Below are 24,632 nucleotides of genomic sequence, written 5' to 3'. Positions count from 1 at the left end.
GGAGCTAAGGACGAGGCAGAATCCCTATGGGTAGAGCTTCAAAGGGAAGGCACGGTGGGGAAGGTAATATTGGGCGTATGCTATAGGCCCCCCAACCAGAGGGAGGAGGGTGAGGCGGACCTAATGTTACAGATAGGATTGGCAGCAAGGATGGGAAATGTCATTATAATGGGGGACTTTAATTATCCGGATATAGACTGGGCAGAAGGAACCGCGCACTCAGCCAAGGCTCGGCAGTTCCTAAATGTTTTGCAGGACAATTTCATGGGTCAGATGGTGAATGCACCGACAAGAAACAATGCGGTACTTGACCTACTGATTACCAACAATACAGACCTGCTCACGGATATAGAAATACGGGAAAACTTAGGGAACAGTGACCATAGGTCAATTGGTTTCAGTATTAATTACAGTAATAGGAAACACAAGGGTAATATAAGGACGCTGAATTTCAAAAGAGCCAATTTCCCTAAACTGCGCTCGCTGCTAGAAAATATCAAATGGGATAGAACCCTGGGAACAAAGAACACGGAGGAAAAATGGGAGTGCTTCAAGAGCATACTTAACAAGGGGGTGGGCCAGTGCATTCCACAGGGAAATAAATTTAAAAGAGCAAAACTAAACCCTGGGTGGCTAAACTCCAACATAAAAATGTATATTAGAGCTAAAGAAAAGGCCTTCAAAAAATACAAGACTGAGGGGTCATTGGCAGCATTTAAGCACTACAAAGAGTGTAATAAGAAATGTAAAGACGAAATCAGGGCGGCTAAAATAGAACACGAGAGACATATAGTGGAGGAGAGTAAAAAGAACCCCAAGAAGTTCTTTAAAGCGGAGTTCCACCCAAAAGTGGAACTTCCGCTTTAGGGAGTCCTGACCCCCCGACATGCCACATTTGGCATGTCATTTTTTGGGGGGGGGGAGCGGGTACCTAGTTTTGACAGGTACCCGCTCCCACTTCCGCTCGGAGCGCCGCGGCGCCCTGAGCGGAAGTTCTCCTCTCCCCCTCCCTCCCTGCAATCTTCTGGGACACGTCAGAGGTCCCAGAAGATTGCCGGCCAATCACGGCGCGCAGCGCGACTCGCGCATGCGCAGTGGGTACCCGGCTGTGAAGCCGCAAACTGTAACAGCCGGGTGCCCACAGCAGTGATGCCGGCGCCGAGGGAGAGGATCGAGGCTTCCGGCGGCCGCATCGCTGGACCGTTGGACAGGTGAGTAAATGGCTGGAACTCCGCTTTAAGTATATAAACAGTAGGAAAGCGAGGCCAGAGCACATTGGCCCCATAAAAGATGATAAAGGAAAAATGGCCACAGAGGACAGAGAAAAGGCGGAAGTGTTAAATAATTTGTTTTCTTCAGTCTTCACAAAGGAATCGGGGGGCTACACGAACCTTGCTTGTAAAGCCGAACTAAATAATACACCTCAGGAAGTGCCGCCATGGCTAACAGAAGATAGACTTAGAGCTAAACTAGAAAAACTTAACATAAATAAATCCCCGGGACCGGATGGCTTGCACCCGAGGGTTCTTAATGAGCTCAGCCAGGTGATTGCCAGACCATTATTCTTGATCTTTAAAGATAGTTTACAGACGGGTATGGTGCCAGCTGATTGGAAAAAAGCCAACGTGGTACCAATATTTAAAAAGGGGCCGAGATATATCCCGGGTAACTATAGGCCGGTCAGCCTAACATCAGTAGTCTGCAAGATTTTGGAGGGGATGTTAAGGGACCACATACAAGACTTTAGTAATGAAAACGGTATTATAAGTAGTAATCAGCATGGATTCATGAAAAATCGTTCGTGCCAAACCAATCTATTAACCTTCTACGATGAAGTGAGCTGCCACCTAGATAAAGGAAAGCCTGTGGATGTGGTGTATCTGGACTTTGCAAAGGCCTTTGACACCGTTCCCCACAAACGCTTACTGTACAAACTAAGGAAGGTAGGTATGGACCATAAGGTGAGTACCTGGATAGAGAACTGGCTCCAGGGGAGAGTCCAGAGGGTGGTGATAAATGGGGAGTACTCGGATTGGGCGGGTGTGGAAAGTGGGGTCCCCCAGGGTTCTGTCCTGGGACCAATCCTGTTTAATTTATTCATAAATGATCTGGAGGAGGGGATATCTAGTACAATCTCAGTATTTGCGGATGATACTAAACTAGGCATGCCAATATCTTCTATGCAGGATGTGGAAACCTTGCAAGCGGACCTGAACAAAATAACGGGGTGGGCAACTACATGGCAGATGAGATTTAATGTTGAAAAATGTAAAGTAATGCACTTGGGGGCCAGAAACCTGAAAGCAAGCTACTCACTAGGGGGGGAACCTCTGGGTGAGTCTAGGATGGAAAAGGACTTGGGGGTACTGGTAGACAATAGGCTTGGCAGTGGCATGCAATGTCAAGCCGCCGCAAGCAAAGCCAACAGAATACTGGGTTGTATAAAAAAGGGGATTCACTCCAGAAATAAAGAGATTATTCTCCCGCTCTACAAGACTCTGGTCCGACCACATCTGGAGTATGCTGTCCAGTTCTGGGCACTGGTCCTCAGGAAGGATGTGCTGGAACTGGAGAAAGTCCAGAGAAGGGCAACAAAAATAATTAGGGGAATGGAGGACATCAGCTATGAGGAAAGACTACATGCACTGAACCTATTCTCTCTGGAGAAGAGACGATTGAGGGGGGATATGATATCAACGTACAAATACTGTACTGGCGACCCGAGCATAAGGAACAAACTATTCAGAGAAAGGAAATACAATAAGACACGTGGCCACTCACTAAAACTTGAGGAAAGGCGGTTTAACCTTAAAGTGCGTAAGGGGTTCTTCACTGTAAGAGCGGTAAGGATGTGGAATTCTCTTCCACAAGCAGTCGTATCAGCAGGGAGCATTGATAGTTTCAAAAAACTATTAGATGGACACCTTAAAGACCACAACATACAGGGGTATACAATGTACGGTTAAAAGCAAACACACACACACATCATAGGTTGAACTGGATGGACTGATGTCTTTTTTCAACCTCACTAACTATGTAACTACGTAACTATGTAACCCCACACACTCAGAAGCAGAGGGGTGAGTGCTGCATCTGTCAATGAACTTCAGAGAAAAGGATTTTACGGTAAGTTTTTACAAAAATGCAGATTGCTCTATCATTCATCGACAGACGCAGCTCCATCTTCATTACTAGTAGGGATGTCCCAAAGCAGTATATTTATGAGGGGTGGGAAGGCAACGCAAAAAAATGAACGTAAGTCCCCCAAAGGCTAAATTTAGCCAATCAAGTAACATGGGAGCTCAACCAGGAACAACTTGAGCTCTCCCAGAACAAAATGACACCCTCAAGAGAAACTAAACAAGAGTTCTCTTTCAAACTGCAGCCTGCAAAACATGTCTACTTTGTCGAATTTTGAAAACGTATGCACAGACGACCAAGTTGCCGCCTTGCACACTTGCAGCACCGACACCTGATGGCGAAAAGTCAGAGGCATTCAGCGATGTCGTAGAATGCGCCTTCACCGGGAAAGAAGGAACCTGACCCTTCAGTGAATAAGCCTGTACCACCATCTGCCTGATCCATCTGGAAATGGTCGCAGAAGTCGCAGCCAATCCCTTATGAGGTCTATCAGAAAAGACAAAAAGATTTTCGAAAAGATTTGGTTGCCTCCAAATAAACCTTGATCGCCCGAACCACATCCAAAGAATTCAAAGCATATTCCTTAGGATGCGTGGGCTTAGGACAGAGTGAAAGCAACACAATGTCTTCATTCAAATGAAAATCACACCATCTTTGGGAGAAACGACTGATTAGGACGAAGTACCACTTTATCTGTGTACCACCAGATAGGGTGAGCGGCAGGACTATGCCGCCAATTCAGAAACTCTGCGAGCAGAAGTGATAGCCACCAAGAAGGCAACCTTCTGAGACAACAAAGGCAGAGAAATCTCCCAAATTTTTTCAAAAGGAGGCTTTTAAAGAACAGATAATACCAGATTGAGATCCACAGAGCCAGCGGAGATCATATGGCGCACTCCGTGGATGAAAGTACGAATCAATGCATGCGTAGCTAATGGGCGTTGGAAATATATAGCCAAAGCTGATACTTGGCCTTTGATTGTGCCCAAAGCCAACCGCTGTTCAACTTCTTTCTGCAGGAAGGCCAAAATCCTAGTTATAGAAAACCAGCGAGGACGCTCCTTCAGTGATTCACACCATAAGATGTATGACTTTCACGTACGATGATAAATCTTCCTGGAAGTCAACTTTCTAGCCTTCAAGAGCATAGGAATCACAGAGTCAGAAAAACCCTTATCCCTCAACACCTGGCTTTCAACAGCCATGCCGTTAAATCCAGCGACTGTAAAGAAGGATGGAAAATTGGACCTTGAGACAGCAAATTTTCCCTGAGAGGAATTCTCCAAGGAGTATTGGCGACCAGCCTTATTAGGTCCGCGTACTAAGATCGGCGAAGCCAGTCTGGAGCCACCAGATAGACCGGAATGCATTCCACCACTATCCTGCGCTGAAGCCACAGCCGAAGCTTTAATGGGGTAAATGCATAAATAGGCCGATACCGACCCCAAGGAGCCACCAGTGCGTCTGTGGCGTCGGCCAGAGGATCTCCAGACCTGGCAAAGAACCTCTGAACTTTTATGTTGAGGCGAGAAGCAAACAGATCAACCTCGGGAGTCCCCCACTGGACATACACGGAATTGGAACACCTCTGGGTGCAGGGACCACTCCCCTTGATCCAACACCTGACGACTCAGGTAATCGGCCTGCCAGTTTTCCACACCTGGAATGTGTACAGCAGAGAGGGCTGGAAAAAAAGCTCTCTTCCCAGGCCAGAATCTTGGCCACCTCCTTGGCTGCCAAGACACTATTGGTGCCCCCCTGGTGACTGATGTAAGCCACAGCCATAGTGTTGTTCCTCCCATCAGGAATAGGACAATAGGCAGGAAAAAGCTTTACCATGCCTATGGGGCTGTCCCTGCAGGCATAACGACACACACTCTGCTACAGCCTCCAGTTTTGTTGCAAGCAGTGTTTAGAAGACAAAAAACCCATTTCACTCATATGTAGAGGAGCGGGTGCTGCATCTGTCAATGGACTTCATAGAATAGGATTTTACAGTAAGTACAAAAATTCTGTTTTCTCCATCGTCCATTGACAGACACAGCTTTGGGGAACTACGCAAAGAAGAACGTAATTCCCCAAAGGATAAAATTAGCCAACCAGGTAACATGGAATGTAGCTCAACCAGGAACAACTGGAGCTCACCTAGAAAAAAGATACATCTTCAAAGAGAACAAACAAAAGGTTCTCTTTTAAACAGCAGCCTGCAAAACCTTGCGGTAAAAAGAGGCATCCGAGGATGCCAACACATCTACTTCGTAGAATTTTGTAAACGTATGCACAGACGACCAACTTGCCGCCTTGTAAACTTGCATCACTGAAGCCTGATGGCGAAAAAAGTCCAAGAGGGACTCAGCGCCCTAGTAGAAAGCGCCTTCACAGGGAAAGAAGGAACCTGACTCTTCAATGAATAAGCCTGAACAACCGTCTCCCTGATCCATCTGGATATGGTCGCAGCAGACGCAGCCAATCCTTTACGAGATCCCTCGAAAAGAACAAAAAGAGCATTTGATTCTCTGAAAGACTCAGTAGCCGCCAGGTAAACCCTGATCGCCCAAACCACATCCAAAGAATGCAGGCCAATTTCCTTGGGATGCATGGGCTTGGGACAGAGTGATGGCAGCACAATGTCTTCATTCAAATGAAAAATCAGAAACCAGGAAGAAAAACCGATTAGTTCGGAGCCCCACCTTATCTTTGTGGAGCATCAAATAAGGTGAGCGGCATGACAACGCTGCAAATTTAGACACTCTGCGAGAAGAAGTGATGGCCACCAAAAAGGCAACGTTCTGAGACAAAGAAAGCAGAGAAATCTCCCTAATGCTATCAAAAAGAGGCCTCTGAAGAACAGATAATACCAAACCCAGATCACACGGAGGTAGCGAGGATCATCTCGGGGGAGCCATATGACGCACTCCCTGGATGAAAGTGCGAATCAAGGCATGCATAGCTAGCGGGCATTGGAAATATGTAGCCAAAGCCGACATTTAGCCTTTGATGGTGACCAAAGCCAAATGCTATTCAACCCCTTTTTGTAGAATGGCAAAGACCCTAGCTACTGAGAAAAAGTGAGGGTGGACCTTCAGTAATTCACACAATTAAATGTACGATTTCCACGTACCATGATAGATCTTCCTGGAAGACAACTTCCTGGCCTTCAATAGTGTATGGATCACAGAGTCAGAAAGACCTCAATCTCTCATCACCTGGCTTTCAACAGCCATGCCGTTAAAGCCAGTGACTGTATAGCAGGATGGAAGATTGGCCCTTGGGACAACAGTTCCTCCCTGGAGAAAGTCTCCATGGAGCATTGGCGACCAACCTTACCAGGTCTGCGTACCAAGACAGGAAAGGCCAGTCTGGGGCTACGAGAACAACCAGAATCCCTTCCACCTCTATCCTGCATAGAGACCTCGGCAGGAGTTCCAGCGGAGGAAAGGCGTAAATCAGCCAATACCGACCTCAAGGAGTTACCAATGCATCTGTGGCGTCAGGCAGAGGATCCCGAGACCTGGCTACGAACCTCTAAACCTTCCTGTTGAGACGAGAAGCAAACAGATCGACCTCTGGTGTTCCCCACTGGACACACAGGAGATGAAACACCTTTGGGTGTAGGGAGCATACCCCTTAATCCAACACCTGACGACTCAGGTAATCTGCTTGCCAGCTATCCAAACCTGGAATGTGTACAACAGAGAGGGCTGGAATAAACGTTTCCGCCCAAGCCAGAATCTCGGCCACCTCCCTGGCCGCCAAGACACTCTTTGTGCCCAACTGATGATTGATGTAAGCCACAGCCATGGCATTACGTGATTGAATCCGATCTGGACAATCTCGCAGACGAGTTGACCATTGGCTCAGACAAAGCTTTATTGCTCTGAGCTCCAAAACATTGATCAGTAGTTTTGACTCTTTTACTATCCAGGTTCCCTGGGCACAGAGCTTTCCCAGCACCCCGCCCAAGCCCGACAGGCTGGCGTCCGTGGTCACCACCATCCAAAACAACAGCAGAAAGGACTTGCCCTGGCTTAGTGCTGGCGACCAAAGCCACCACAACAGAGCAGACTGTGTTGTGGCTCAACCAAATCAAATTGTCCAAGGACTTCGGATCCTTGTTCCATTTGACAAGAATCTCCCTTTGTAAAGGTCTCGTGTGACACTGAGCAAATGGAACCGCCTCGAAGGTTGATACCATCAGACCCAAGGCCCACATGCAAATCCACAGAGAGGACAGATTGTTTGCCAACAGCGACCGAATCGCCCCCTGCAACTTCTGCAGCTTGTCCAGGGGAAGAAAGACTTTCACCAAGGCGGAATCCAGAGTCATGCACAGATAATCCAGTCTCAACGAAGGACCAGATACCCCAGTACCACAATTCCCCGTTGGTGCAGCAATGCCAACACCGGGTCAGTACCTTGGTAAAAACCCTGGGAGCGGAGGCGAGACCAAAGGGTAATGCCACAAATTGATAATGCTCCTCTGCTACGGCAAAGCGAAGATACTGCTGATGCCCAGCGTAGATAGGGATGTGTAGATATGCGTCCTTTATATCTATGGAGGCTAAGAAATCTCCCTGGTGTAAGGACACCACTACAGTGCAGATGGATTCCATCCGAAACTTCTGTAATCGCAGGAAGCCGTTTAGAGCCTTGAGATCCAGGATTAGACGCACCTTGCCCTCTTTTCTAGGCACAGTAAACCGGTTTGAATAAAACCCTTGAAAGCGTTCCTAAGAGGGAACCGGCACAATCACCCTTTGTGCAAGCAGATCTTGCACCGCCTCTCTTAGATCCTTTAACCGGTCTGGAGACAGATGCAGATTGGACAGGAAGAACCTGTCAGTTGGTCGAGACAGGAATTCGATCTTGCACCCTAATCGGATCAGTTGGTGAACCCATTTTTCCTGAATCAGGGAAGTCCATGGTTCCGGAAAGAAGCGAAGACGCCCCCCCCCCCCACCCCAGAAGCGGGTGAGGGTGCCCTTCATGGAAACAAGGATTTGTCTGCAGAACCAGACTGCCAGGTCTTTCATTTACCTGACCATGGCTTCATGGAACCCCCAGAAGAACTGAACGGCTTACCTTTTTCTTGCGAACCGGAAGTACGAAAAAGCCATGAAAAAGTATTGAAGGAAAAAGAGTAATCTTCCCACCCGTAAGCCCTTTTATCAGTTCATCCAGAGAAGATCCAGACAACCTCACTCCTGTAAAGGGAAGGTCAGTCAAGGCGTTCTTTGAAGTCTGGTCTGCCGACCACCTGTTTACCCACACCATGCGTCTAATGGCAACCTGCACTGCAGACACCCTGGCCACTAGGGGGGCAGCATCCAAGGACGTATCACACATGAACACAAGGCCTTGGGCCATCTGGTCCAGGAGATCAATCAGCGCCGGGGGAATCTGTTCAGATTCTAAGTTCCCCTTAAGTTACTTCACCCATTTGGTGACCGTCTGTGACACCAGAACGTTTTTACAAAGATTGGTTTTAGTATGGGACCCGCCAATACAAGTAGATGGCAGGAGAGAATCCCACCGTCTAGCCACAGGGTCTGTAAAAGCCAGGGATTCCTCCACCGGAGCCACAGTAGACTTATTCTATCTGGAAACTGGGTGATCCCCTTTTGGTGGCACGGTCCATAGAATGGAAACCGCCTCCCCAAAGGGATAACGACGTTTAAAGTGGTTGGGCACTACTAGCATGTGCTTGATGTGTTGACATTGTTCATTTACAATATAGTCAAAAAGCTCCGGACAAGGAAACCCCTTGCCTGACTTCTGCGCTTTGTGGGAGACAAAAGACACCTTTGTATCTGCCATTTTTAAAGTTTCCTGCACAGAAACTATGAGTGCTTCCACCAATGCGTGTTCCTGCATGGTGGCTAAAGAGGATAGGTCCTCTTCACCGTCTGAATGCGAGGACACCGAACCACCAGGATAGGCAGCGTCCGTGGCCGCCATATCTGCCTCAGAATCTGAGGGTACCACCGATGGAGGTGAAGGCAGCAGACGTTTGCGGCTATCAAAACTTTTGAACACAAAATGTACCTTTGACACCAGGCTTTCTAGGACTGCTATAAAAGCAGACAGACTGCGACCCAGAGGGTCCCGCAGCCACCCTGAGGGGGTCTGTAGTTGAAATATTGTCCTGGGACTCCATTGTACACCGATTAAAAGTAATGCAGTGTCACTTAAAAAGATCACAAATCGCAATCCCACTGCTGCACTAGTGGTATCACAAATCCCAATCCAGTACAATCTGATAGAGTGAGTAAGGAAAACCTATAGGGGACCCCAAAAACATTACCCAACCGCTCAGGAGGCTTGCTGGAACGTTCTGTGAAACAGAAAGTAAAAACGTTCTGACACAGGAAATAGAAACAGAAAAAAAATGCCTGGGTCATTGCTAGATCAAATGTGATCTTTACAAAAAAATTACAGTTTTATATCTTTATGTTTCAAGCCTGAAATGTGGCAAAAGGTCGCAAAGTTCAAGGGGGCCGAATACTTTCGCAAGGCACTGTAAACATAAAAAAAAAATGTTTCTTGTTAAAGCCGCTGTACTGATCTTTACACAGCAGTGTGCATTGTGTCAGACAATAATGCATCGGATTACAGATTTGTAAAAAAACTGGTGTTTTTATACTCCCATCTGCAAGCAGCCTAAGGCCTCGACATGCATACAGGTGGATTAAAAAACGCCAGTAGATTTAGCTGTAGAATGAGTTTTGCAGAGTTTTTGCAGTAGCGTTTTTTTTAATTTCAGCATTTTTTAGCTTTTTTTTTTTTAGCAAAACTATACTCCCACAAAAGTTTATGGCTCAAAAAACGCTCCTAAACACCAAATAGCATTTTTTCAGCTTTTTTTTTTAGCGTTAGAGAATTTTTACAGCTGAAAAACGCCTCTCAAAACCCACTAGTTCTGGGTTTTTTTCCAGCCAGAAAATGCTGATAACAGCTTAGGATAACAAGCTGGGGAGTGTATTGCAGAAAAGAAAATGCCTGAAGCCAAAAACTGCAACTGTAAAAACGTCCAGTGTGCACAAGAACTACAAATGCAAGGAAAAGTAGCTCCCCACTTACCACTTCTTTAAATATGTTTGACAGACTTAATTATTTTCTATGATAAAAGTAGACTTTTTCAAAGGAAATTCTACATAGGTAAATTGTAGTTTGGAAGTACACTGAATAATTGAGGTTTTTGTTGAAATACCTACTAAGAAGTAGCAGTGCAGTTTATGACACCTGATTTTGCCTCCTGGTTTTTGCCCTCACAGCTGCATTTCAGCAGCTTGAAACCATGTAAGCCCTATCTCACGCTGTCCAGACTTCATTTTCCATGAGATATGTATAGTCATCCTGAGTACTGTTAGTGACAATTGGCATGTCACTACTGTTCTGGTCACGTTTTCCCTGAAGATCTTATTTATTCATTTTTGTAGATTTGTGCTTTCTCCACATCTCCTGCTGCTTCTTGATCATTCCTCCCACAAGTCATTAGTGTCCCAGATCACCAGTCATCAAGGGACTGGTCTGATATGATAAAGCAAAGCCCTGATCCCCTACAAAGATGTCTGCCTCCAAATTGAGACACAGCACAGACCAAAGGATGACAAAAGTCTGTTCTGGGGAAAATTATCATATGCAGGGAGATATTGACAGTCGACCTTTGCTTTACTTTTTTTTAAAAGTTTTCACAGGGCCGCTCTAATCGAGCTGCAACTTTGCTGCAGTGTGTTCAGGTAAACATCCCTGTGCATCTTGAGTGCCTGTGGTCTCTTAGGTATTACCTGAACATTTACGTTTATATAGATATACACAGTGATTAGAAACTGATATAGCACATCAGGCATTAAGCTGCAGTTGTGCCCTATCTATAGGAACCCCAGAACAATATATTAAAGGGTCTGTCCATCCAAAAATTGGATTTTTTTACATACTGTAAATTCCTTTTCTCTGAAGTTCATTGACAGACGCAGCTTCATATCTACTTGACCATTGGGTTAAGCTGCCCCCTACAGGAGTAGGACACTACCTTTTTGAAGAAAATTCAAAACCCTAGCTATCGAAAACAAGCGAGGGTGCACTTTCAACGATTCACACAATGAAATGTACGATTTCCATGTACGATGATGGATCTTACTGGAAGAAGACTTCCGGGCCTTCAATAGTGTAGGAATCGCAGAGTCATAAAGACCTCTATCCTTCAATAGCTGGCTTCCAACAGCCATGCCGTTAAAGCCAGCGACTAAAGCAGTGTGGAAGATCGGCCCTTGAGACAACAGATCATTCCTGAGAGGAAGTCTCCAAGGAGCATCGGCAACCAACCTTACCAGGTCTGTGTACCAAGACCGGCGAGGCCAGTCTGGGGCCACCAGAATGACCGGAATCTCTTCCACCTCTATTCTGCACAGCAGCTTCAGCAGGAGTTTAAGCGGAGGAAACACATGGGCTGGAAGAGGCCCTTTGCTTGCCTTTTTCTGGCCCTTGGGGCACTGCGCCTCCCAGTGATACAAGGCACTATTTCTCCCACTGACATCAATGATGAGGCACCAATCCTTTCACTGACACCAATGGTAGGACATAATACATGCAGCAAACACCAACAATGGGGTACTATCCCCCCTCCCCTACACACACACACACCAACAATGGGGCAATATTCCGCCTCCAACTGACCACACGCGCTATGTATTTTTGTGACCACCAAGCATGAAGCATTGTCTACTCCCATGGGCCACAGTCCAGCCTCCCTAAAGACTGAAACTGGCCCTCTGTTTAGAGAGTTTGGAGACCCCTGTTCTAAATGCAGGGCAGTATAGGGTCTAAAACAACCCCTTGCAATTCTTAAGAACAGTCTCTTGATAGTCTGTGGGGACTCTGAATACAAGACAAAAATGATTACAGCGACCACTGGCCCAACCTTGGGAAGGTCAGAGATAAGCCCTACACGGGATGGTGCTGGAGCACATGCTCAGAGCTTTGGAGCACACGCTCAGAGCTTCTGCCATCAGTTTTGATGAGGAATTGGGAAAATGTGTCCACCAAGTCCCGAGGAGGACCCAAAAGGGGATTCTGCCTCATCCAACGGTAGAGCACGATAATGCAGAGCCCAGTACCTGAAGGTCATATTCTAGGCAAGCCATGCATGTCCAGGCCAGAAATGTTCCTCCAAAGCCAGGCTTAAGAAAGGCTATTTTAGATAGCTGCTGAGTTGAGACCAGCTCAAGTAGCAATGTTTTGAGGTATCTTGACTGAGGTTGATGGAAACTAAAATCCAAGAAAAATATTGAAAAACAATAGCAAAAAATGTGACATGTTGGGTAGATGTAGGGCAATACTTGGACTGGCTTAAATTTTCTTTACCAGTGTTCAAATTCTCCTGTAGGCTGCATTATAACCCGACTGTATCCGAATGTCAGTGCCCATTAATGGACAATATTGGAAAGAGTTCTTATAATGAATATTTTTAATTTGATTTTTTTTATTTTCTTCAGGAGTGCAGGATCAGATCAGAGAGTCATGCCATTACCACTCATTATGGCATTCAGCCTCCTCCAGCCGCAGCCTGCCATAGCCTTTGACAAGCTGCCTGAAGTACAGCTGGATACTGTACATTTCCCTCCTGAGTGCACTAAAGTGCCGGGTGTGACGCACTGCACCTGAACAGCCCTGTGTGCAAGAGGCCTAAATATTACCTGGTTAAAAATAAATATTTCTTAGGTGGGCCTTCAGAATCATAAATGAAGAATGAATGTTCATCTTCTTCCAAAAATTGTTGCTAGTTCTGATCCAAATACACACCAAAAAAAAAAAAAAAAACGCATTACAATCAATCATTTTATGTGTCTCAAAACAAACTTCTTTAAAACCAACCTTTACAAAAGAGAAACATGGAGACTGCCACTGCTGACTTTTAAAAATGTTGGTTGCCTGGTTATGATTCCTTTAAAATGTTTGTTACCCCAGCTTTAGAAAATTCTGTAATGTGCCTGCTGTACCATGCACCTGTATTGAAAACGTATCCTGTTCGCTTTGTATTGCTTTCTTTGTGTAAAATCCCTGGTGTTCCTGCCTATCCCTCTGCTTTCCTATTAAAAACTCACCACACTAAGCAGGAGAACACACCATAGTCAGTTCTCTAGCTGTGCTGGGAACCCATCCTGGTCTCCTACAATGATCAGATTTGTCCTGACACGCCCCCTGCACAGCCATTCCCTGAGAAGCTCAGTGCCCTGCTGTTTCTCGTCCCCCCAGCAGCTGAGAACAAAGGTAGCAGAGGGAATGTAATCACTTCTAAAAAAGGGGGGGGGGAGTATTTGTGATTTTTTTGTTATATCTATACACAAATATTTTGCCTTTGTTTGAATATTAAACTGAATGGGCTGTTTTACAAGGTGATTGTTTACAATCGCTAACTCTTTCGGAGTCACGTTTGTGTAACGATCATTCAGATCAGGAGTTCAGACTCTGACTCTTACTGTAGCATGTTTGTTCCAAGGCAATTCTTCAGTATGAAGTATTGAATTCAGAGGATTTGTATTATTGACGAAAAACCTAACATTTTTCCATGGTTCACTTTGACAGTCCTACAGGGTTTTATTAACAACAATTCAGTGCAGGGACCTCAAAATATAAAGTTTTAAGTATAGCTTAAAGTAACCTTGTCATTATAGGCCCGCGTGTAGAAACTCCAGGTTGCTGATCCTCCGTCACTGCAGTTTTCAACAGTTCTGTTATCGCATATACCTGTCCCTCTACTGCATGCAGTGGTTCCTCCTGCAGGCTTGTACACCCTGTAGTAATATAGGAGCAGGTGGGAGGAACAAATGCATGCAGAAGGTGGAGCAGTTATTCACAAACCTGAAAATATTAAATCCCTAGAGTGAGTGGGGGGTCCGCAATGTAGCAGAGTTCAGCGTGGGCTGAAGGAAAAGTACAGTGCCTTCACCCCTTGAAATGTTCCACATTCTGTCATGTTACAACCAAAAACGCAAATTTATTTTATTGGGAATTTATGTGATAGACCAACACAAAGTGGCACATAAATATGAAATGGAAGGAAAATGATAAATGGTTTTCAAAATGTTTTATAAATATCTGAAAAGTGTGGCGTGCATTTGTATTCAGCCCCCCTTACTCGGATACGCCAAACAAAAATCTAGTGGAACCAATTGCCTTCAGAAAATCAGCTAATTAGTAAACAGAGTCCACCTGTGTGTAATTTAATCTCAGTATAGATACAGCTATTCTGTGAAGCCCTCAGAGGTTTGTTAGAAAACCTTAGTGAACAAGCAGCATTATGAAGGCCAAGAAACACACCACACAGGACAGGGATAAATGTGGGAAAGTTCAAAGCAGGGTTAAGTTACAAAAAAAAATATCCCAAGCTTTGAACATCTGACGGAGCACGGTTCAATCAATCATCCCAAAATGAAAAGAGTGTGGCACAACTAAAAACCTACCAAGACATGGCCGTCCACCTAAACTGACAGGCAGGGCAAGGCAAGTACTTAGCAGAGAAGCAGTCAAGAGGGCCATGGTAACTCTGGAGGAGCTGCAAAGATCCACAGCTCAGGTGGGAGAATCTGTCCACATGAAAACTATTAGTTGTGCACTTCACAAATCTGGCCTTTATGGAAGAGTGGCAAAAAGAAAGAAATTGTTACATAATAAGTCCCATTTGCAGTTTGCAAGAAGCCATGTGGGTGGTATACAGCAAATGTGGCAGAGGGTGCTCTGGTCAGATGAGACCAGAATTTAACTTTTTGGCATATAAGCAATATGCTATGTGTGGCAGAAAACGAACACTGCACATCACCCTGAACACACCATCCCCACTGTGAAACATGGTGGTGGCAGCATCATGTTGTGGGGATGAGTGCTAAAGTGAATTTAGAGGAACTGCAGTCTGCTCACATAATTTGTAGTAAAAACATCTTTGCCATTCTGAAGCTTCCCTCTAACCACTTTCCATATGATTTTACATATACTGAGATTCTGGACTTGTTGAAAATGCTGCAGAAATCTCCCTCCACTAAGTTGGAATGCAGCCATTTTAACTGAGGGCAGCTAAAGCCACTGCCTGTTTACTTCCTGGATTTCTGTGCTCCCAGCTTCCCAGCATGCACTTCCTAGTCTCATGCCCGTGCAGCAAGCATAATGTGGGTGCACGTTGTTGTTAAGTTGCATTGTAATAGCAGCTTCTGTGGAAGTTCATACCCTGTTTTGGCAAAGTATCAACAACATGGAACACAGAAACAGCAGAGGAAAGTTTACATACTATGATTGTTTAAACAGAAAAGTTTTTATATTTTACCATGCACGATGTAACTATTTCTTTCTTACCCAAAATGCAAACATTGAGGAGAGAAGCCTCGGGTGCTGCAGCCAAGTCCTGTCACAGCATCTTTTCACACACACAAATCCTCTGTGACAGAGAACTGCAGACAGCTGCCTGGAAGAGAGGTTCAAGCCTGGAGAAAGAATCTCTTATGCAGCTGAGATCAGGAGTGTGAACTTATCCAGGGGAGATGTGCAGACAGCCCTGGGGGTGTAATAAGTGGCGTAGCGTGGGTTGTCAGCGCGCGGGGCAAGGCAAGTAATTTGCGCCCCCCCCGTGGACTTTTTGCACTCTCCGAATCCCTTCCACTAGTACAGTATTTAACTGTAACTGTGGAAACAAAAAGGGTTCCTCTACTCACAGCCTGAGCCTTTGATTGGCTGCCTGCAGCCTATTATTGGTTGACTCTGAGATCTCTCTTTGACTATAGTAGTCAAAAAGATCTTGAAGATCTCAGATTCAACCAATAAGAGTCGGTTCACACTGGGGCGACACGACTCTGTACTACTTCGGGGGCGACTTGTGCATTCCCATGCACCACGACTTCACATAATGGAAGTCTATGCAAGTCGCCCCAAAGTAGTACAGGACCCTTTTTCTAAGTCGCTCCTATTAGAACGGGTCCTGTAGCGGTCAATGGACCGCGAGGGAGCGCGACTTGTCAGGCTGACAAGTTGCCTGACAAGTCGCACTAGTGTGGACCGAGTCTTATAAAATGCTGCGGGCAGCCAATCAAAAGTTAAGACTGTAAATAATATCAGTATCCCCCACCCTCCTTACATCAGTAACAGAGAGGGGGAGAGGGATGGGAGGAGGTTGTGTTCTTTTAGGTACTGCAGAGGTCTGTACTTGCTCTATACCTGGGATTACAAGGTGTGATTTTAGTACATACAGTATCTCACAAAAGTGAGTACACCCCTCACATTTTTGTAAATATTTTCTTATATCTTTTCATGTGACAACTCTGAAGAAATGACACTTTGCTACAATGTAAAATAGTGAGTGTACAGCTTGTATAACAGTGTAAATTTGCTGTCCCCTCAAAATAACTCAACACACGGTCAATGTCTAAACCGCTGACAACAAATGTGAGTACACCCTTAACCACTTAAGCCCCAGAAGATTTTACCCCCTTCCTGACCAGGGTCTATTTTGCGATTCGGCACTGCGTGATTTTAACGGACAATTGCGCGGTCGTGCGACACTGTACCTAAACTAATTTGACGTCCTTTTTTCCCACAAACAGAGCTTTCTTTTGGTGGTATTTGATCACCTGTGCGATTTTTTGATCATGCGCTATAAACAAAAAAAGAGCGTAAATTTTGCAAAAATAACAATATTTTTCACAATTTTTTATATGAAATTCCCCCCAAAAAAATTGAAAATCTAAATTTTTTAACATTTTTGGCCCATTTGTTTTATGCTACCTATGTTCGGTATAAAAATCGCAAAAATCGTATTTTGATTGGTTTGCGCAAAAGTTATTGCGTTTACTAAGGGAAAGATTTTTGTTATTTTTGTTGTTTTTTTTTTTAATGAGTAATGGTGGCGATCTGTGATTTTTTTGCGGGACTGCGACATTGCGGCGGACAGATCGGACCCTTGACTGACATTTTTGACACTTTTGGGGTTACCAGTGACATTACTACAGTAATCAGTGCTATACATATGCACTGTTACTGTAAAAATGACACTGGCAGGGAAGGAGTTAACTTTATTTGAGAGGGAGGGGTTAAGTGTGTCCCTAGGGGCGTGCTTCTAAGTGTGATTGGATGTGGCTACTGGTGTAAGAACAGAGATCAACGGTCCTACATAGCAGAACCGTGTGATCTCCATTCTTACACAGGGGAGAATGACAGGCGGCTGTGTTTACATTAGCCGCCTGCCTTTCTCCCGCTCTAACGGACAATCGCAAGTGCCCGGCGGACATCGGGTCCGCCAGGCAACCGCGCGGGGGGGGGGGGGTCCGTGAGTGAGCGGGATCGGGCGCACGCCTCCGGCGGTGCATGCTCGCTCCCTAGAGCCTCACAGGCTAGCGATGTAGACCTACGTCGCTTTGCCTGTGAGGGGCTGACTGCCGACGTAGATCGGCGTTAGGCAGTCGGCAAGTGGTTAAGTGGAAATGTCCAAATTGGGCCCAAAGTGTCAATATTTTGTGTGGCCACCATTATTTTCCTGCACAGCCTTAACCCTCTTGGGCATGGAGTTCACCTGAGCTTCACAGGTTGCCACTGGAGTCCTCTTCCCCTCCTCCAGGACGACATCATGGAGCTGGTGGATGTTAGAGACCTTGCGCTCCTCCACCTTCAATTTGAGGATGCCCCACAGATGCTCAATAGGGTTTAGGTCTAGAGACATGCTTGGCCAGTCCATCGCATTTACCCTCAGCTTTTTTAGTAATGAAAACGGTATTATTAGTAGTAATCAACATGAATTCATGAAAAATCGTTCTTGCCAAACCAATCTATTACCCTTCTACGATGAAGTGAGCTGCCATCTAGATAAAGGTAAGCCTGTGGATGTGGTGTATTTGGACTTTGCAAAGGCCCTTGACACCGTTCCCCACAAACACTTAATGTACAAACTAAGATAGGTATGGACCATAGGGTGAGTACCTGGATAGAGAACTGGCTCCAGGGGAGAGTCCAGAGGGTGGTGATTAATGGGGAGTACTCGGATTGGGCGGGTGTGGAAAGTAGGGTCCCCCAGGGTTCTGTCCTGGGACCAATCCTGTTTAATTTATTCATAAATGATCTAGAGGAGGGGATATCTAGTACAATCTCAGAATTTTTGGATGATACTAAACTAAGCATGCCAATATCTTCTATGCAGGATGTGGAAACCTTACAAGCGGACCTGAACAAAATAATTGGGTGGACAACTACATGGCAGGTGAGGTTTAATGTTGAAAAATGTAAAGTAATGCACTTGCGCATCAGAAACACGAAAGCAAGCTACTCACGGGGGGGGGGGGGGGACTCTGGGTGAGTCTAGGATGGAAAAGGACCCGGGGGTCCTAGTGGACAACAGGCTTGGCAGTGGCATGCAATGCAAAGCTGCTGCAAGCAAAGCCAACAGAATACTGGGATGTATAAAAAAGGGGATTCACTCCAGAAATAAAGAGATTATTCTTCCACTCTACAAGACTCTGGTCCGGCCACATCTGGAGTATGATGTCCAGTTCTGGGCACCGGTCCTCAGGAAGGATGTGCTGGAACTGGAGAGAGTCCAGAGAAGGGCAACAAAAATAATTAGGGGAATGGAGGGCATCGGCTATGAGGAAAGACTACAAGCACTGAACTTATTCTCTCTGGAGAAGACACAATTGAGGGGGGATATAATATCAATGTAAAAATACTGTACTGGTGATGACCCTAGCATAAGGAACAAACTTTTTAGAGAAAGGGAATATAATAAGACATAGTTACATAGTTACATAGTTAGTGAGGTTGAAAAAAGACATCAGTCCATCCAGTTCAACCTATGATGTGTGCGTGTGTTTGCTTTTAGCCATACATTGTATACCCCTGTATGTTGTGGTCTTTAAGGTGTCCATGTAACAGTTTTTTGAAACTATCAATGCTCCCTGCTGATACGACTGCTTGTGGAAGAGAATTCCACATCCTTACCGCTCTTACAGTGAAGAACCCCTTACGCACTTTAAGGTTAAACCGCCTTTCCTCTAGTTTTAGTGAGTGGCCACGAGTCTTATTGTATCTCCTTTCTCTGAATAGTTTGTTCCTTATGCTCGGGTCGCCAGTACAGTATTTGTACATTGATATCATATCCCCCCTCAATCGTCTCTTCTCCAGAGAGAATAAGTTCAGGGCTTGTAGTCTTTCTTCATAGCTGATGTCCTCCATCCCCCTAATTATTTTTGTTGCCCTTCTCTGGACTTTCTCCAGTTCCAGCACATCCTTCCTGAGGACCGGTGCCCAGAACTGGACAGCATACTCCAGATGTGGCCGGACCAGAGTCTTGTAGAGCGGGAGAATAATCTCTTTATTTCTGGAGTGAATCCCCTTTTTTATACATCCCAGTATTCTGTTGGCTTTGCTTGCTGCGGCCTGGCATTGCATGCCACTGCCAAGCCTGCTGTCTACCAGTACCCCCAAGTCCTTTTCCATCCTAGACTCACCCAGAGGTTCCCCCCCCTAGCGAGTAGCTTGCTTTCTGGTTTCTGGCCCCCAAGTGCATTACTTTACATTTTTCAACATTAAATCTCATCTGCCATGTAGTTGCCCACTCCGTTATTTTGTTCAGGTCCGCTTGCAAGGTTTCCACATCCTGCATAGAAGATATTGGCATGCCTAATTTAGTATCATCCGCAAATACTGAGATTGTACTAGATATCCCCTCCTCTAGATCATTTATGAATAAATTAAACAGGATTGGTCCCAGGACAGAACCCTGGGGGACCCCACTTTCCACACCCGCCCAATCCGAGTACTCCCCATTAATCACCACCCTCTGTACTCTCCCCTGGAGCCAGTTCTCTATCCAGGTACTCACCTTATGGTCCATACCTATCTTCCTTAGTTTGTACAGTAAGCGTTTGTGGGGAACGGTGTCGAAGGCCTTTGCAAAGTCCAGATACACCACATCCACAGGCTTACCTTTATCTAGGTGGCAGCTCACTTCATCATAGAAGGTTAATAGATTGGTTTGGCACGAACGATTTTTCATGAATCCGTGCTGATTAATACTTATAATACCGTTTTCATTACTAAAGTCTTGTATGTGGTCCCTTAACATCCCCTCCAATATTTTGCAGACTACAGATGTTAGGCTGATCGGCCTATAGTTACCCGGGATATATCTCGGCCCCTTTTTAAATATTGGTACCACGTTGGCTTTTTTCCAATCAGCTGGCACCATACCCGTCTGTAAACTATCCTTAAAGATCAAGAATAATGGTCTGGCAATCACCTGGCTGAGCTCTTTAAGAACCCTCGGGTGCAAGCCATCCGGTCCCGGGGATTTATTTATGTTAAGCTTCTCTAGTTTAGCTCTAAGTCTATCTTCTGTTAGCCATGGCGGCACTTCCTGAGGTGTATTATTTAGTTCGGCCTTACAAGCTGGGTTCGTGTAGACCCCCGATTCCTTTGTGAAGACTGAAGAAAAGAAATTATTTAACACTTCCGCCTTTTCTCTGTCCTCAGTGGCCATATTTCCTTTATCATCTTTTATGGGGCCAATGTGTTCTGGCCTCGCTTTCTTACTGTTTATATACTTAAAGAACTTCTTGGGGTTCTTTTTACTCTCCTCCGCTATATGTCTCTCGTGTTCTATTTTAGCCGCCCTGATTTCATCTTTACATTTCTTATTACACTCTTTATAATGCTTAAATGCTGCCACTGACCTCTCAGTCTTGTATTTTTTGAAGGCCTTTTCTTTAGCTCTAATATATATTTTTATGTTGGAGTTTAGCCACCCAGGGTTTAGTTTTGTTCTTTTAAATTTATTTCCCAGTGGAATGCACTGACACGTGGCCACGTGGCCACTCACTGAAACTAGAGGAGAAACGGTTTAACCTTAAAATACATAAGGGGTTCTTCACTGTCAGAGCGGTAAGGATGTGGAATTCTCTTCCACAAGCAGTCGTATCAGCAGGGAGCATCGATAGTTTCAAAAAACTATTAGATGGGCACCTTAAAGACCACAACATACAGGGGTATTCAATGTACGGTTAACAGCAAACACACACACACATCATAGGTTGAACTGTATGGACTGATGTCTTTTTTCAACCTCACAAACTATGTAACTTTAGCAAGACAGTGGATGTCTTGAAGGTGTGTTTAGTGTCATTATCCTGTTGGAATACTGTCCTGGGGCCCAGTCTCTGAAGAGAGGGGATCGTGCTCTGCTTCAGTATGTCACAGTACACGTTGACATTCATGGTTCCCTCAATGAACTGTCGCTCCCCAGGGCCCGGCAGCACTCATGCAGCCCCAGACCATGACACTCCCACCACCATGCTTGACTGTAGGCAAGACACACTTGTCTTTGTACTCCTCACCTGGGTGACGCCACACACACGCGACACCATCTGAACCAAATACGTTTATCTTGGTCTCATCAGACCACAGGACATGGCTCTAGTAATCCATGTCCTTAGTCTGCTTGTCTTCAGCAAACTGTTTGCGGGCTTTCTTGTGCATCATCTTCAGAAGAGGCTTCCTTATGGGACGACAGCCATGCAGATCAATTTGATGCAGTATGCCGTGAATGGTCTGAGCACTGACAGGCTGACCCCCCATCCCTTCAACCTCTGCAGCAATGCTGGCAGAACTTAAACGTCTATTTCCCAAAGACAACCTCTGTATATGGCGCTGAACACGTGCACTCAACTTCTTTGGTTGACCATGGCTAGGCCTGTTCTAAGTGGAACCTGTCCTGTTAAACCACTGTATGGTCTTGGCCACTGTGCTGCAGCTCAGTTTCAGGGTCTTGGCACTCTTCTTATAGCTTAGGCCATCTTTATGTAGAGCAACAATTCTTTTTTTCAGATTCTCAGAGTTTTTTGCCATGATGTATCGTGTTGGACTTCCAGTGACCAATAAAAGAGTGAGAGCGATAACCCCAAATTTACCACACCTGCTTCCCATTCACACCTGAGACCTTGTAACACTAAGGAGTTACATGGCACCAGGGAGGGAAAATGGCTAATTGGGCCCTAATTTGGACATGTTCCCTTAGGGGTGTAGTCACTTTTGTTGCCAGCTGTTTAGACATTAATGGCTGCATGTTCAGTAATTTTGAGGAGACAGCAAATTTACACTGTCATACAAGCTGTACAGTCACTACTTTACATTGTGGTAAAGTGTAATTTCTTCAGTGTTGTCACATTAAAAGATATAATAAAATATTTACAAAAAATGTGAGGGGTGTACTAACTTTTGTGAGATACTGTAGGTCTAACCTGCACTACGTGAACTTTACGGTAAGGACTCATTCACACCATCGGTTAGGGGATAGTGAGACCCTGCAGTGGGAACCGCACCTTTACTAAACCCAACCACTACTCCCTTTAGCTAGAGGCCGCCATTGGAGGTGTATATACACTGCAGCACTTTGCAGCAGGAGTTATACCCCCTGTAACTTTCTGCAGTGAAAGGGGTCACTCTGCAAGCGCTGCACAACCACAATCAAGGGGTTAGGCAGGCAGGCAGAGAGGGGGTAATACAGCTCTTCCTCACCACCTGTAAAATGCTCTCTGAAGAGCAATCTGAATGTAGATCACTCTGCAGAGCACAAAGCATGTGGAAACTTAGGGATGCCCAGAACAGAGCAACCTTTCCTACGGACCACAGAGAGACTGTCCCTACAGAAAAAGGCCACACCCCACAGAAAAATAATGAACCCACAGACACCTTGCACAGTCACTGCACCCCACAGAAACACTGCACCCCATAGACACACCACACCATCACTGCACCTCACACAAACTCACCACTCCTCACAGTCGCCATACCCCAAAGACACACCGCATAGTCACTGCACCCCACTGACACACCGCACCCCAGAGACACAGCACACCGTCACTGCACCCCACAGGCACACCGCACAGTCTGCACCCCACTGGCACACCGCACCCCAGAGACACAGCACACCGTCACTGCACAGTCTGCACCCCACAGGCACACTGCACACAGTTTGCATCACACAGACACACCACACCGTCACTGCACCCCACAGACACACTGCAAAGTCACTGCACCCCACAGACACACTGCAAAGTCACTGCACCCCACAGACTTACCGCACAGTCACTGCACCCCCACAGACAAACCGCACCCCCCCTCCCCCACAGACACACTGCAGCATCACTGCACCCCAAAGACACACCCCACTGTCACTGCACCTTCTCCAGATAGTACATGAGGACAACGCAAGTCACAGCTGAGGGTACACACCAGCCATTTACACAGCACGCAGTGGAGAGTCTCCCTACCTGTGCCTGGCGGTGTTGTTCAGGAGGGAACTCAAAAAGCTGTTAAGATACATGATCACACACTGGCACTGATTTGAAAACAGCGCGCAGGAAGCCTGTTTTTTAGCTGAGGAAATGCACAGCCTGTGCAATACTCCTCCACTCCGCCCACCCCTTCCAGCAGATGCATGGCACACCTCCAAAATTGCTAGCTCCAATTGCGATAGTGGCTGGACAGATGGGGCGGGGAAGGCTCCTGCAAGTCATGGGAGACTTGTCTGTAGATAGACTAGAAAGAGAAAGGATAGATTGGCAGACAGAGAGAACGGAATATATTGCTAGATAGATACCTAATAAATAGATCCTCTTTCTCTCTCTCTCTATGCAACAGTTCTGAGAGTTCAGAAGATCAGAGATGATTAATTTTGCTATGTAAATGGTATTAGTAAACTGTACATGTATATTCTAAAGATTACTAACAAGCAATAATAAAGACAGAAGAAAAAAGGTGTGTATTAAGAATTGTAAGCAGTCAACTTCTATTGTGAAATACCTTTTTGTTAAGCTTAATATTTTATTTCCTTACTAACACACAAATCTGCTGATTTATAATAGAATTTGCAAGGGTGAGACAAAGAATATGATTTCTGAGTGTTATGTTGGTGTTCATATCTCTGTATAGGAGGAAGGTAGAGGAGGACGGATCGCACAGTCCAATCTTCTGCCACTGTTTCCTGTATGGCTGCTCCTGTCACAGGCGGAGTGCATTTCATATCCTTCCGCCTGTGACAGAGCCGGAACTATACAGGAAGCAGCGGCTCTGTCACTGACTCAGCAGACATCCTAAGTCTCCCGCAGCAGCCGGTATATCACACGGCACTTTCGGGTGTCCCTGAGTTGCTGGGATGTCTGGGAAGGTGACAGTCTTGCAAACTGCGGCCCTCTGCATATTGACTGGGGCGGCCCACACCGGTAGCACCCCCCACTGGGTGTAATAAGTGTATAGGGCTGAAATCTACACATAAAAAAAAAAAAGGAAACTTTCCTTTCGCTAGACTAGATGAAATTCTACTTCTGTGTGAAAGCACATGGATCCATTCAGTCTCCTCCTATCCCCGCCCTCATCCAGCCCCCTCCAGGTCTGTAGCCAACCTGACCATCTTTAGCTCCCCTGGCTATTTTGCAAAGAAGAATGGGCAAAAATTCTACTCTCTA

The 24,632-nt window shown here is 45.7% G+C and overlaps 1 protein-coding gene across 2 annotated transcripts in view; it reads right to left on the bottom strand.

Moving 5' to 3' along the window:
- The window catches only part of SPDL1 (spindle apparatus coiled-coil protein 1), a 230,817-nt gene that overhangs the window by 90,380 nt on the left and 115,805 nt on the right, over positions 1-24,632 (bottom strand). The window lies entirely within an intron of this gene.

The sequence above is a fragment of the Pelophylax lessonae genome (assembly GCF_965119305.1).
Source record: "Pelophylax lessonae genome assembly, chromosome: 4".
In the NCBI taxonomy this organism is placed as follows: domain Eukaryota; kingdom Metazoa; phylum Chordata; class Amphibia; order Anura; family Ranidae; genus Pelophylax; species Pelophylax lessonae.
This window is presented reverse-complemented; position numbering and strand designations above follow the sequence as displayed.